This window comes from Pseudophryne corroboree, unplaced genomic scaffold, assembly GCF_028390025.1.
Source record: "Pseudophryne corroboree isolate aPseCor3 unplaced genomic scaffold, aPseCor3.hap2 scaffold_822, whole genome shotgun sequence".
Taxonomy (NCBI): Eukaryota; Metazoa; Chordata; class Amphibia; order Anura; family Myobatrachidae; genus Pseudophryne; species Pseudophryne corroboree.
This window is the reverse complement of record NW_026970401.1, coordinates 23,503-37,387: the sequence shown is the minus strand read 5'-3', so window position 1 is coordinate 37,387 and position 13,885 is coordinate 23,503. Positions and strand designations below refer to the sequence as shown.

At 32.8% G+C, this 13,885-nt stretch overlaps 8 non-coding genes across 8 annotated transcripts; all 8 read right to left on the bottom strand.

Moving 5' to 3' along the window:
* Positions 1-769: 769 nt before the first annotated feature.
* On the bottom strand, positions 770-843 carry TRNAL-AAG (transfer RNA leucine (anticodon AAG)). Its single transcript has one exon. It is a non-coding gene; the product is annotated as a tRNA-Leu (tRNA).
* A 1,598-nt stretch (positions 844-2,441) lies between these two features.
* TRNAL-AAG (transfer RNA leucine (anticodon AAG)) lies at positions 2,442-2,515 on the bottom strand. Its single transcript has one exon. It is a non-coding gene; the product is annotated as a tRNA-Leu (tRNA).
* Positions 2,516-4,112: 1,597 nt separating this feature from the next.
* On the bottom strand, positions 4,113-4,186 carry TRNAI-AAU (transfer RNA isoleucine (anticodon AAU)). Its single transcript has one exon. It is a non-coding gene; the product is annotated as a tRNA-Ile (tRNA).
* A 1,593-nt stretch (positions 4,187-5,779) lies between these two features.
* On the bottom strand, positions 5,780-5,853 carry TRNAI-AAU (transfer RNA isoleucine (anticodon AAU)). Its single transcript has one exon. It is a non-coding gene; the product is annotated as a tRNA-Ile (tRNA).
* Positions 5,854-7,435: 1,582 nt separating this feature from the next.
* Positions 7,436-7,509, bottom strand: TRNAI-AAU (transfer RNA isoleucine (anticodon AAU)). The gene has a single exon. It is a non-coding gene; the product is annotated as a tRNA-Ile (tRNA).
* A 1,603-nt stretch (positions 7,510-9,112) lies between these two features.
* TRNAI-AAU (transfer RNA isoleucine (anticodon AAU)) lies at positions 9,113-9,186 on the bottom strand. Its single transcript has one exon. It is a non-coding gene; the product is annotated as a tRNA-Ile (tRNA).
* Positions 9,187-10,781: 1,595 nt separating this feature from the next.
* TRNAI-AAU (transfer RNA isoleucine (anticodon AAU)) lies at positions 10,782-10,855 on the bottom strand. Its single transcript has one exon. It is a non-coding gene; the product is annotated as a tRNA-Ile (tRNA).
* Positions 10,856-12,442: 1,587 nt separating this feature from the next.
* Positions 12,443-12,516, bottom strand: TRNAI-AAU (transfer RNA isoleucine (anticodon AAU)). Its single transcript has one exon. It is a non-coding gene; the product is annotated as a tRNA-Ile (tRNA).
* Between the last annotated feature and the right edge of the window lie 1,369 nt (positions 12,517-13,885).

The following is a 13,885-nucleotide window of genomic DNA, read 5'->3' as shown; positions in this document are numbered from 1 at the left end:
CAAATATTCTACATAATACCTATTGCATCCCTGAGCTTATTAGAAACTGGAAATAATATATATAAAGTATTGAATTTCTTTTCTTTGCATTTAAAAGATGAGCGCACTTCAGTAGATGCCATTGCTCAGGCGAGGGTTCCATGGTGTAATTGTTAGCACCCTGGACTTTGAATCTAGTAATCTGAGTTCATATCTCATGGGAGCTAACATTGTTTATTTTCCTTTTGTTCAAAGCTCCATTTTCATTCAATGTATGAGTATTGCAAATCTTCATTTAAAATTCATATAAATTCCATCATCTTCAGTGGTGTCCTTTGTTTAAACTCATTTTTAAGCTTATCAAATCAAAAGTATGTCAAATATTTGGAAATAAGAAAAGATGCAATAAGAATGCAGAGATCCATTACTTGTGCTCTGGTCTTTAGAAATTCTCCATTTTTTTTTACTTCAGTGTGCACTAATGAGAGGGGAGCACATATCTTCTTCTTCTTTTTCTTATAGTAACACCTAGTGCCCTCTATGTTTGAGCAGCAATATAATAACTGATTAATTTGCCCTTGCATATCTTAGTTATGCCATATTGCTTGATTTGAGACAAAAGTCACTGAGCCATGTAGAGAAAAATCTTCATCAGCCAAAGGATGACACTCCCACTGGCTTCTGATATGTATTTGAAGAGATTTTGTGATATATGTGTCTATGATGTTTTCAAGTATTCATGCACTCCACCGATGAGCTTATTCCATTCTTGTCCATCAAGAAAAGCAAATGGCCCATACGGGGATCGAACCCGTGACCTTGGTGTTCTTAGCACCACGCTCTAACCAACTGAGCTAACCGGCCACAGATATCACTGCAAGCAAACACAAAACTGGCAAATGTACCTCAAAGCACAGATCATATTTTGTTTTTATAGCATTTAATTTTTCAAAAAAAAAAAGCTTAAGCCATAGAGTCACTTGAAGCATGGGTATCATAAAAATGCTCCAGTTTCTTTCCACATTACAAAATAAAAATAAATATTAGATAGGATAATAACAAATATTAAGGCATCTACTAATAGTATAAAAATAGACAATTTAGACAAGGAGTATATGCAAATCTAAGCAAAATCAATCTAAAAAATCTAATACACAATTTTTAATTGTAAATTAACAGATTGTTGAAAAAGATAATCCCAGGATGTAATCCATTATGTATTAAATTTAGTATGTTTTACCAAGTTGTGTATGAATAACTTTTAACACAAAAAAATATATATTGGGGAAGTAGCTTAATGTGCCCATTGGAAATAAAGAATGCTAGCCCATTTTGGAATGCAAAGCTTAAGAAAATACAAACTTCAATCCATAGGAAAGCACTTTTTATGCAGTCTACACTCTGTAATCATACTATAGCTTAATTTACAAATTGTGATGTCATTATCAGACTTAACTCACAAGAGACTTTCATCCTTGGTCTATAAAAAAGGCAGTCCTCTCTTATAAAGCTTGAAACAATTGTAAGTGGCTGATATGCAAATATGGAAATACAGAAAAACTGTCAATTCAATGCTAGGATAACATAAGGGGTGATGTTCCAACTGAAATTGGTCCTAGGCATTTAGGTTTCTAGTATCTATCTTCTCCTTTAAAAAATAGGTTACTTTTTATATATTATCATTGGTTTTGGACAAATATTCTACATAATACCTATTGCATCCCTGAGCTTATTAGAAACTGGAAATAATATATATAAAGTATTGAATTTCTTTTCTTTGCATTTAAAAGATGAGCGCACTTCAGTAGATGCCATTGCTCAGGCGAGGGTTCCATGGTGTAATTGTTAGCACCCTGGACTTTGAATCTAGTAATCTGAGTTCATATCTCATGGGAGCTAACATTGTTTATTTTCCTTTTGTTCAAAGCTCCATTTTCATTCAATGTATGAGTATTGCAAATCTTCATTTAAAATTCATATAAATTCCATCATCTTCAGTGGTGTCCTTTGTTTAAACTCATTTTTAAGCTTATCAAATCAAAAGTATGTCAAATATTTGGAAATAAGAAAAGATGCAATAAGAATGCAGAGATCCATTACTTGTGCTCTGGTCTTTAGAAATTCTCCATTTTTTTTTACTTCAGTGTGCACTAATGAGAGGGGAGCACATATCTTCTTCTTCTTTTTCTTCTAGTAACACCTAGTGCCCTCTATGTTTGAGCAGCAATATAATAACTGATTAATTTGCCCTTGCATATCTTAGTTATGCCATATTGCTTGATTTGAGACAAAAGTCACTGAGCCATGTAGAGAAAAATCTTCATCAGCCAAAGGATGACACTCCCACTGGCTTCTGATATGTATTTGAAGAGATTTTGTGATATATGTGTCTATGATGTTTTCAAGTATTCATGCACTCCACCGATGAGCTTATTCCATTCTTGTCCATCAAGAAAAGCAAATGGCCCATACGGGGATCGAACCCGTGACCTTGGTGTTCTTAGCACCACGCTCTAACCAACTGAGCTAACCGGCCACAGATATCACTGCAAGCAAACACAAAACTGGCAAATGTACCTCAAAGCACAGATCATATTTTGTTTTTATAGCATTTAATTTTTCAAAAAAAAAAAGCTTAAGCCATAGAGTCACTTGAAGCATGGGTATCATAAAAATGCTCCAGTTTCTTTCCACATTACAAAATAAAAATAAATATTAGATAGGATAATAACAAATATTAAGGCATCTACTAATAGTATAAAAATAGACAATTTAGACAAGGAGTATATGCAAATCTAAGCAAAATCAATCTAAAAAATCTAATACACAATTTTTAATTGTAAATTAACAGATTGTTGAAAAAGATAATCCCAGGATGTAATCCATTATGTATTAAATTTAGTATGTTTTACCAAGTTGTGTATGAATAACTTTTAACACAAAAAATATATATTGGGGAAGTAGCTTAATGTGCCCATTGGAAATAAAGAATGCTAGCCCATTTTGGAATGCAAAGCTTAAGAAAATACAAACTTCAATCCATAGGAAAGCACTTTTTATGCAGTCTACACTCTGTAATCATACTATAGCTTAATTTACAAATTGTGATGTCATTATCAGACTTAACTCACAAGAGACTTTCATCCTTGGTCTATAAAAAAGGCAGTCCTCTCTTATAAAGCTTGAAACAATTGTAAGTGGCTGATATGCAAATATGGAAATACAGAAAAACTGTCAATTCAATGCTAGGATAACATAAGGGGTGATGTTCCAACTGAAATTGGTTCTAGGCATTTAGGTTTCTAGTATCTATCTTCTCCTTTAAAAAATAGGTTACTTTTTATATATTATCATTGGTTTTGGACAAATTTTCTACATAATACCTATTGCATCCCTGAGCTTATTAGAAACTTGAAATAATATATATAAAGTATTGAATTTCTTTTCTTTGCATTTAAAAGATGAGCACACTTCAGTTGATGCCATTGCTCAGGTGAGGGTTCCATGGTGTAATTGTTAGCACCCTGGACTTTGAATCTAGTAATCTGAGTTCATATCTCGTGGGAGCTAACATTGTTTATTTTCCTTTTGTTCAAAGCTCCATTTTCATTCAATGTATGAGTATTGCAAATCTTCATTTAAAATTCATATAAATTCCATCATCTTCAGTGGTGTCCTTTGTTTAAACTCATTTTTAAACTTATCAAATCAGAAGTATGTCAAATATTTGGAAATAAGAAAAGATGCAATAAGAATGCAGAGATCCATTACTTGTGCTCTGGTCTTTAGAAATTCTCCATTTTTTTTTACTTCAGTGTGCACTAATGAGAGGGGAGCACATATCTTCTTCTTCTTTTTCTTCTAGTAACACCTAGTGCCCTCTATGTTTGAGCAGCAATATAATAACTGATTAATTTGCCCTTGCATATCTTAGTTATGCCATATTGCTTGATTTGAGACAAAAGTCACTGAGCCATGTAGAGAAAAATCTTCATCAGCCAAAGGATGACACTCCCACTGGCTTCTGATATGTATTTGAAGAGATTTTGTGATATATGTGTCTATGATGTTTTCAAGTATTCATGCACTCCACCGATGAGCTTATTCCATTCTTGTCCATCAAGAAAAGCAAATGGCCCATACGGGGATCAAACCCGTGACCTTGGCGTTATTAGCACCACGCTCTAACCAACTGAGCTAACCGGCCACAGATATCACTGCAAGCAAACACAAAACTGGCAAATGTACCTCAAAGCACAGATCATATTTTGTTTTTATAGCATTTCATTTTTCAAAAAAAAGCTTAAGCCATAGAGTCACTTGAAGCATGGGTATCATAAAAATGCTCCAGTTTCTTTCCACATTACAAAATAAAAATAAATATTAGATAGGATAATAACAAAGATTAAGGCATCTACTAATAGTATAAAAATAGACAATTTAGACAAGGAGTATATGCAAATCTAAGCAAAATCAATCTAAAAAATCTAATACACAATTTTTAATTGTAAATTTACAGATTGTTGAAAAAGATAATCCCAGGATGTAATCCATTATGTATTAAATTTAGTATGTTTTACCAAGTTGTGTATGAATAACTTTTAACACAAAAAAATATATATTGGGGAAGTAGCTTAATGTGCCCATTGGAAATAAAGAATGCTAGCCCATTTTGGAATGCAAAGCTTAAGAAAATACAAACTTCAATCCATAGGAAAGCACTTTTTATTCAGTCTACACTCTGTAATCATACTATAGCTTAATTTACAAATTGTGATGTCATTATCAGATTTAACTCACAAGAGACTTTCATCCTTGGTCTATAAAAAAGGCAGTCCTCTGTTATAAAGCTTGAAACAATTGTAAGTGGCTGATATGCAAATATGGAAATACAGAAAAACTGTCAATTCAATGCTAGGATAACATAAGGGGTGATGCTCCAACTGAAATTGGTCCTAGGCATTTAGGTTTCTAGTATCTATCTTCTCCTTTAAAAAATAGGTTACTTTTTATATATTATCATTGGGTTTGGACAAATATTCTACATAATACCTATTGCATCCCTGAGCTTATTAGAAACTTGAAATAATATATATAAAGTATTGAATTTCTTTTCTTTGCATTTAAAAGATGAGCGCACTTCAGTAGATGCCATTGCTCAGGTGAGGGTTCCATGGTGTAATTGTTAGCACCCTGGACTTTGAATCTAGTAATCTGAATTAATATCTCGTGGGAGCTAACATTGTTTATTTTCCTTTTGTTCAAAGCTCCAGTTTCATTCAATGTATGAGTATTGCAAATCTTCATTTAAAATTCATATAAATTCCATCATCTTCAGTGGTGTCCTTTGTTTAAACTCATTTTTAAACTTATCAAATCAGAAGTATGTCAAATATTTGGAAATAAGAAAAGATGCAATAAGAATGCAGAGATCCATTACTTGTGCTCTGGTCTTTAGAAATTCTCCATTTTTTTTTTACTTCAGTGTGCACTAATGAGAGGGGAGCACATATCTTCTTCTTCTTCTTCTAGTAACACCTAGTGCCCTCTATGTTTGAGCAGCAATATTATAACTGATTAATTTGCCCTTGCATATCTTAGTTATGCCATATTGCTTGATTTGAGACAAAAGTCACTGAGCCATGTAGAGAAAAATCTTCATCAGCCAAAGGATGACACTCCCACTGGCTTCTGATATGTATTTGAAGAGATTTTGTGATATATGTGTCTATGATGTTTTCAAGTATTCATGCACTCCACCGATGAGCTTATTCCATTCTTGTCCATCAAGAAAAGCAAATGGCCCATACGGGGATCGAACCCGTGACCTTGGCGTTATTAGCACCACGCTCTAACCAACTGAGCTAACCGGCCACAGATATTACTGCAAGCAAACACAAAACTGGCAAATGTACCTCAAAGCACAGATCATATTTTGTTTTTATAGCATTTCATTTTTCAAAAAAAAGCTTAAGCCATAGAGTCACTTGAAGCATGGGTATCATAAAAATGCTCCAGTTTCTTTCCACATTACAAAATAAAAATAAATATTAGATAGGATAATAACAAAGATTAAGGCATCTACTAATAGTATAAAAATAGACAATTTAGACAAGGAGTATATGCAAATCTAAGCAAAATCAATCTAAAAAATCTAATACACAATTTTTAATTGTAAATTTACAGATTGTTGAAAAAGATAATCCCAGGATGTAATCCATTATGTATTAAATTTAGTATGTTTTACCAAGTTGTGTATGAATAACTTTTAACACAAAAAAATATATATTGGGGAAGTAGCTTAATGTGCCCATTGGAAATAAAGAATGCTAGCCCATTTTGGAATGCAAAGCTTAAGAAAATACAAACTTCAATCCATAGGAAAGCACTTTTTATTCAGTCTACACTCTGTAATCATACTATAGCTTAATTTACAAATTGTGATGTCATTATCAGACTTAACTCACAAGAGACTTTCATCCTTGGTCTATAAAAAAGGCAGTCCTCTGTTATAAAGCTTGAAACAATTGTAAGTGGCTGATATGCAAATATGGAAATACAGAAAAACTGTCAATTCAATGCTAGGATAACATAAGGGGTGATGCTCCAACTGAAATTGGTCCTAGGCATTTAGGTTTCTAGTATCTATCTTCTCCTTTAAAAAATAGGTTACTTTTTATATATTATCATTGGGTTTGGACAAATATTCTACATAATACCTATTGCATCCCTGAGCTTATTAGAAACTTGAAATAATATATATAAAGTATTGAATTTCTTTTCTTTGCATTTAAAAGATGAGCGCACTTCAGTAGATGCCATTGCTCAGGTGAGGGTTCCATGGTGTAATTGTTAGCACCATGGACTTTGAATCTAGTAATCTGAATTCATATCTCGTGGGAGCTAACATTGTTTATTTTCCTTTTGTTCAAAGCTCCAGTTTCATTCAATGTATGAGTATTGCAAATCTTCATTTAAAATTCATATAAATTCCATCATCTTCAGTGGTGTCCTTTGTTTAAACTCATTTTTAAACTTATCAAATCAGAAGTATGTCAAATATTTGGAAATAAGAAAAGATGCAATAAGAATGCAGAGATCCATTACTTGTGCTCTGGTCTTTAGAAATTCTCCATTTTTTTTACTTCAGTGTGCACTAATGAGAGGGGAGCACATATCTTCTTCTAGTATCACCTAGTGCCCTCTATGTTTGAGCAGCAATATAATAACTAATTAATTTGCCCTTGCATATCTTAGTTATGCCATATTGCTTGATTTGAGACAAAAGTCACTGAGCCATGTAGAGAAAAATCTTCATCAGCCAAAGGATGACACTCCCACTGGCTTCTGATATGTATTTGAAGAGATTTTGTGATATATGTGTCTATGATGTTTTCAAGTATTCATGCACTCCACCGATGAGTTTATTCCATTCTTGTCCATCAAGAAAAGCAAATGGCCCATACAGGGATCGAACCCATGACCTTGGCGTTATTAGCACCACGCTCTAACCAACTGAGCTACCCGGCCACAGATGTTACTGCAAGCAAACACAAAACTGGCAAGTGTACCTCAAAGCACAGATCATATTTTGTTTTTATAGCATTTCATTTTTCAAAAAAAAGCTTAAGCCATAGAGTCACTTGAAGCATGGGTATCATAAAAATGCTCCAGTTTCTTTCCACATTACAAAATAAAAATAAATATTAGATAGGATAATAACAAAGATTAAGGCATCTAGTAATAGTATAAAAATAGACAATTTAGACTAGGAGTATATGCAAATCTAAGCAAAATCAATCTAAAAAATCTAATACACAATTTTTAATTGTAAATTTACAGATTGTTTAAAAAGATAATCCCAGGATGTAATCCATTATGTATTAAATTTAGTATGTTTTACCAAGTTGTGTATGAATAACTTTTAACACAAAAAAATATATATTGGGGAAGTAGCTTAATGTGCCCATTGGAAATAAAGAATGCTAGCCCATTTTGGAATGCAAAGCTTAAGAAAATACAAACTTCAATCCATAGGAAAGCACTTTTTATTCAGTCTACACTCTGTAATCATACTATAGCTTAATTTACAAATTGTGATGTCATTATCAGACTTAACTCACAAGAGACTTTCATCCTTGGTCTATAAAAAAGGCAGTCCTCTGTTATAAAGCTTGAAACAATTGTAAGTGGCTGATATGCAAATATGGAAATACAGAAAAACTGTCAATTCAATGCTAGGATAACATAAGGGGTGATGCTCCAACTGAAATTGGTCCTAGGCATTTAGGTTTCTAGTATCTATCTTCTCCTTTAAAAATAGGTTACTTTTTATATATTATCATTGGGTTTGGACAAATATTCTACATAATACCTATTGCATCCCTGAGCTTATTAGAAACTTGAAATAATATATATAAAGCATTGAATTTCTTTTCTTTGCATTTAAAAGATGAGCGCACTTCAGTAGATGCCATTACTCAGGTGAGGGTTCCATGGTGTAATTGTTAGCACCATGGACTTTGAATCTAGTCATCTGAGTTCATATCTCGTGGGAGCTAACATTGTTTATTTTCCTTTTGTTCAAAGCTCCATTTTCATTCAATGTATGAGTATTGCAAATCTTCATTTAAAATTCATATAAATTCCATCATCTTCAGTGGTGTCCTTTGTTTAAACTCATTTTTAAACTTATCAAATCAGAAGTATGTCAAATATATGGAAATAAGAAAAGATGCAATAAGAATGCAGAGATCCATTACTTGTGCTCTGGTCTTTAGAAATTCTCCATTTTTTTTTACTTCAGTGTGCACTAATGAGAGGGGAGCACATATCTTCTTCTTCTTCTTCTTCTTCTTCTTCTAGTAACACCTAGTGCCCTCTATGTTTGAGCAGCAATATAATAACTGATTAATTTGCCCTTGCATATCATAGTTATGCCATATTGCTTGATTTGAGACCAAAGTCACTGAGCCATGTAGAGAAAAATCTTCATCAGCCAAAGGATGACACTCCCACTGGTTTCTTATATGTATTTGAAGATATTTTGTGATATATGTGTCTATGATGTTTTCAAGTATTCATGCACTCCACCGATGAGCTTATTCCATTCTTGTCCATCAAGAAAAGCAAATGGCCCATACGGGGATAGAACCCTTGACCTTGGCATTATTAGCACCATGCTCTAACCAACTGAGCTAACCGGCCACGGATGTTATTGCAAGCAAACACAAAACTGGCAAATGTACCTCAAAGCACAGATCATATTTTGTTTTTATAGCATTTCTTTTTTCAAAAAAAAGCTTAAGACATAGAGTCACTTGAAGCATGGGTATCATAAAAATGCTCCAGTTTCTTTCCACATTACAAAATAAAAATAAATATTAGATAGGATAATAACAAAGATTAAGGCATCTAGTAATAGTATAAAAATAGACAATTTAGACAAGGAGTATATGCAAATCTAAGCAAAATCAATCTGAAAAATCTTATACACAATTTTTAATTGTAAATTTACAGATTGTTGAAAAAGATAATCCCAGGATGTAATCCATTATGTATTAAATTTAGTATGTTTTACCAAGTTGTGTATGAATAACTTTTAACACAAAAATATATATATTGGGGAAGTAGCTTAATGTGCCCATTGGAAATAAAGAATGCTAGCCCATTTTGGAATGCAAAGCTTAAGAAAATACAAACTTCAATCCATAGGAAAGCACTTTTTATTCAGTCTACACTCTGTAATCATACTATAGCTTAATTTACAAATTGTGATGTCATTATCAGACTTTACTCACAAGAGACTTTCATCCTTGGTCTATAAAAAAGGCAGTCCTCTCTTATAAAGCTTGAAACAATTGTAAGTGGCTGATATGCAAATATGGAAATACAGAAAAACTGTCAATTCAATGCTAGGATAACATAAGGGGTGATGTTCCAACTGAAATTGGTCCTAGGCATTTAGGTTTCTAGTATCTATCTTCTCCTTTAAAAAATAGGTTACTTTTTATATATTATCATTGGTTTTGGACAAATATTCTACATAATACCTATTGCATCCCTGAGCTTATTAGAAACTGGAAATAATATATATAAAGTATTGAATTTCTTTTCTTTGCATTTAAAAGATGAGCGCACTTCAGTAGATGCCATTGCTCAGGCGAGGGTTCCATGGTGTAATTGTTAGCACCCTGGACTTTGAATCTAGTAATCTGAGTTCATATCTCGTGGGAGCTAACATTGTTTATTTTCCTTTTGTTCAAAGCTCCATTTTCATTCAATGTATGAGTATTGCAAATCTTCATTTAAAATTCATATAAATTCCATCATCTTCAGTGGTGTCCTTTGTTTAAACTCATTTTTAAGCTTATCAAATCAGAAGTATGTCAAATATTTGGAAATAAGAAAAGATGCAATAAGAATGCAGAGATCCATTACTTGTGCTCTGGTCTTTAGAAATTCTCCATTTTTTTTTACTTCAGTGTGCACTAATGAGAGGGGAGCACATATCTTCTTCTTCTTTTTCTTCTAGTAACACCTAGTGCCCTCTATGTTTGAGCAGCAATATAATAACTGATTAATTTGCCCTTGCATATCTTAGTTATGCCATATTGCTTGATTTGAGACAAAAGTCACTGAGCCATGTAGAGAAAAATCTTCATCAGCCAAAGGATGACACTCCCACTGGCTTCTGATATGTATTTGAAGAGATTTTGTGATATATGTGTCTATGATGTTTTCAAGTATTCATGCACTCCACCGATGAGCTTATTCCATTCTTGTCCATCAAGAAAAGCAAATGGCCCATACGGGGATCAAACCCGTGACCTTGGCGTTATTAGCACCACGCTCTAACCAACTGAGCTAACCGGCCACAGATATCACTGCAAGCAAACACAAAACTGGCAAATGTACCTCAAAGCACAGATCATATTTTGTTTTTATAGCATTTAATTTTTTTTAAAAAAAAGCTTAAGCCATAGAGTCACTTGAAGCATGGGTATCATAAAAATGCTCCAGTTTCTTTCCACATTACAAAATAAAAATAAATATTAGATAGGATAATAACAAATATTAAGGCATCTACTAATAGTATAAAAATAGACAATTTAGACAAGGAGTATATGCAAATCTAAGCAAAATCAATCTACAAAATCTAATACACAATTTTTAATTGTAAATTTACAGATTGTTGAAAAAGATAATCCCAGGATGTAATCCATTATGTATTAAATTTAGTATGTTTTACCAAGTTGTGTATGAATAACTTTTAACACAAAAAAATATATATTGGGGAAGTAGCTTAATGTGCCCATTGGAAATAAAGAATGCTAGCCCATTTTGGAATGCAAAGCTTAAGAAAATACAAACTTCAATCCATAGGAAAGCACTTTTTATTCAGTCTACACTCTGTAATCATACTATAGCTTAATTTACAAATTGTGATGTCATTATCAGACTTAACTCATAAGAGACTTTCATCCTTGGTCTATAAAAAAGGCAGTCCTCTGTTATAAAGCTTGAAACAATTGTAAGTGGCTGACATGCAAATATGGAAATACAGAAAAACTGTCAATTCAATGCTAGGATAAAATAAGGGGTGATGCTCCAACTGAAATTGGTCCTAGGCATTTAGATTTCTAGTATCTATCTTCTACTTTAAAAAATAGGTTACTTTTTATATATTATCATTGGTTTTGGACAAATATTCTACATAATACCTATTGCATCCCTGAGCTTATTAGAAACTTGAAATAATATATATAAAGTATTGAATTTCTTTTCTTTGCATTTAAAAGATGAGCGCACTTCAGTAGATGCCATTGCTCAGGTGAGGGTTCCATGGTGTAATTGTTAGCACCCTGGACTTTGAATCTAGTAATCTGAGTTCATATCTCGTGGGAGCTAACATTGTTTATTTTCCTATTGTTCAAAGCTCCATTTTCATTCAATGTATGAGTATTGCAAATCTTCATTTAAAATTAATATAAATTCCATCATCTTCAGTGGTGTCCTTTGTTTAAACTCATTTTTAAACTTATCAAATCAGAAGTATGTCAAATATTTGGAAATAAGAAAAGATGCAATAAGAATGCAGAGATCCATTACTTGTGCTCTGGTCTTTAGAAATTCTCCATTTTTTTTACTTCAGTGTGCACTAATGAGAGGGGAGCACATATCTTCTTCTTCTTCTAGTAACACCTAGTGCCCTCTATGTTTGAGCAGCAATATAACTGATTAATTTGCCCTTGCATATCTTAGTTATGCCATATTGCTTGATTTGAGACAAAAGTCACTGAGCCATGTAGAGAAAAATCTTCATCAGCCAAAGGATGACACTCCCACTGGCTTCTGATATGTATTTGAAGAGATTTTGTGATATATGTGTCTATGATGTTTTCAAGTATTCATGCACTCCACCGATGAGCTTATTCCATTCTTGTCCATCAAGAAAAGCAAATGGCCCATACGGGGATAGAACCCTTGACCTTGGCATTATTAGCACCACGCTCTAACCAACTGAGCTAACCGACCACAGATGTTATTGCAAGCAAACACAAAACTGGCAAATGTACCTCAAAGCACAGATCATTTTTTGTTTTTATAGCATTTCTTTTTTCCAAAAAAAAAAAGCTTAAGACATAGAGTCACTTGAAGCATGGGTATCATAAAAATGCTCCAGTTTCTTTCCACATTACAAAATAAAAATAAATATTAGATAGGATAATAACAAAGATTAAGGCATCTAGTAATAGTATAAAAATAGACAATTTAGACAAGGAGTATATGCAAATCTAAGCAAAATCAATCTGAAAAATCTAATACACAATTTTTAATTGTAAATTTACAGATTGTTGAAAAAGATAATCCCAGGATGTAATCCATTATGTATTAAATTTAGTATGTTTTACCAAGTTGTGTATGAATAACTTTTAACACAAAAAAATATATATTGGGGAAGTAGCTTAATGTGCCCATTGGAAATAAAGAATGCTAGCCCATTTTGGAATGCAAAGCTTAAGAAAATACAAACTTCAATCCATAGGAAAGCACTTTTTATTCAGTCTACACTCTGTAATCATACTATAGCTTAATTTACAAATTGTGATGTCATTATCAGACTTAACTCACAAGAGACTTTCATCCTTGGTCTATAAAAAAGGCAGTCCTCTCTTATAAAGCTTGAAACAATTGTAAGTGGCTGATATGCAAATATGGAAATACAGAAAAACTGTCAATTCAATGCTAGGATAACATAAGGGGTGATGTTCCAACTGAAATTGGTCCTAGGCATTTAGGTTTCTAGTATCTATCTTCTCCTTTAAAAAATAGGTTACTTTTTATATATTATCATTGGGTTTGGACAAATATTCTACATAATACCTATTGCATCCCTGAGCTTATTAGAAACTGGAAATAATATATATAAAGTATTGTACTTCTTTTCTTTGCATTTAAAAGATGAGCGCACTTCAATAGATGCCATTGCTCAGGCGAGGGTTCCATGGTGTAATTGTTAGCACCCTGGACTTTGAATCTAGTAATCTGAGTTCATATCTCGTGGGAGCTAACATTGTTTATTTTCCTTTTGTTCAAAGCTCCATTTTCATTCAATGTATGAGTATTGCAAATCTTCATTTAAAATTCATATAAATTCCATCATCTTCAGTGGTGTCCTTTGTTTGAAACTCATTGTTAAGCTTATCAAATCAGAAGTATGTCAAATATTTGGAAATAAGAAAAGATGCAATAAGAATGCAGAGATCCATTACTTGTGCTCTGGTCTTTAGAAATTCTCCATTTTTTTTTACTTCAGTGTGCACTAATGAGAGGGGAGCACATATCTTCTTCTTTTTCTTCTAGTAACACCTAGTGCCCTCTATGTTTGAGCAGCAATATAATA